The following is a 1782-nucleotide window of genomic DNA, read 5'->3' as shown; positions in this document are numbered from 1 at the left end:
TCTGTGGTGGTGAACTGGTTTAGATGTGACCAGTCTGTGGTGTTGAACTGGTTTAGATGTGACCAGTCTGTGGTGTTGAACTGGTTTAGATGTGACCAGTCTGTGGTGTTGAACTGGTTTAGATGTGACCAGTCTGTGGTGTTGAACTGGTTTAGATGTGACCAGTCTGTGGTGTTGAACTGGTTTAGATCTGACCAGTCTGTGGTGGTGAACTGGTTTAGATGTGACCAGTCTGTGGTGTTGAACTGGTTTAGGTCTGACCAGTCTGTGGTGTTGAACTGGTTTAGATGTGACCAGTCTGTGGTGTTGAACTGGTTTAGATCTGACCAGTCTGTGGTGGTGAACTGGTTTAGATCTGACCAGTCTGTGCTGTTGAACTGGTTTAGATGTGACCAGTCTGTGGTGTTGAACTGGTTTAGATGTGACCAGTCTGTGCTGTTGAACTGGTTTGATCCCAGTGGGATCTCCAGTCCAATACCAGTCTAATAACCCTGACAATAAAATGTGAACGACCTGAAAATGAAGCACAATTTGAACACTGTTCTGTCTGTTACTAAATGTTTGGTGGATTTGTAGATCTGATTTGTACGTTATGTTCATAAGTTGACCCATAATATTGTAGACATTATTCTTATTTTAGTTCCACATTCCACATTCTTCAAAATTTTAAAAATATAAGATGAGATAAGATAAGATATTCCTTTAGTGATCCCACAATGGGGAAATTCACAGTGTTGTCAGCAGCATAAAACATACACAGACATACGCATACACATAAAACAAACAGTCATATAAATTTGAATAAAAAAGTGTTTAAAAGGAGAGTATTATGTTTGTGTAACATTGTGTGTAACACACATGTACAAGTGATAAGTTGAGGCAGAACACTGTTAAAATTTGGCTTATTTGTCTTAAGAAATTACTTTTTTTTCCAGTTATTCACATCTTTTTTGTGAAAAGATAGTTTGTAAATGTAAATATTTTCATAATTTCATGTTTTTTATTGCATTAAAATGAAGGGAAAAACTTGGAGTTGTCATTATTTATGGGTTTTTATGCGATTATTTTAATGGTTTGGCCCGCTTGAGATCGAATTGGGCTGAATGTGGAACCTGAACTAAAATGAGTTTGACAGCCCTGCTCTAGTTCATAGTAATGTGATAAAAGGGATAATGAACAGTGAACCAGGCATTTAATATATGTTTACCTAGTGACGCAGGACTTTGACTCAACAAGTATGAATGGGATTCAATTCAATCTCTCTCTCTCTCTCTCTCTCTCTCTCACAATCTCTCTCTCTCTCTCTCATTTTGAACATATATCACATTGTTGGTCGTTTTTTTTATTTTTGATACACTGTTTGATACACCTAAAGTTGGAATAATTTTGTTTTCAGACACATTTCTGTTTTTATCTTTTTATTCCTATTAATACACATTAATATTCACCTTTGACCAGGAGCAGTAATTAACCCTTGCATGAATTATGAGATCCTTAGTCGAGATTTTTTATTTTTTTACTGTTTTTATTCCTCTTTAGGTGTGAAAAAATGACTTGATTTTTTTTTTTAATGAACTTATTTTTCATGGAGTTACAAAAATGTCCACTCTGCTGAACACCGTGTGTTTAATTTTTGAAGTAAAGAAACATGTATTTAAAACCCATCATCTGAAAGTGATATACTGTGTGAAAACTATGAAATAATAACATTTTTCATGCAGCTGATGTTTTCTCACATTTTAACACTCTCTAAAACTAGTTATTACTCACTTCATGGAGATG

The sequence above is a fragment of the Sphaeramia orbicularis genome, chromosome 3 (genome assembly GCF_902148855.1).
Source record: "Sphaeramia orbicularis chromosome 3, fSphaOr1.1, whole genome shotgun sequence".
In the NCBI taxonomy this organism is placed as follows: domain Eukaryota; kingdom Metazoa; phylum Chordata; class Actinopteri; order Kurtiformes; family Apogonidae; genus Sphaeramia; species Sphaeramia orbicularis.
This window is presented reverse-complemented; position numbering follows the sequence as displayed.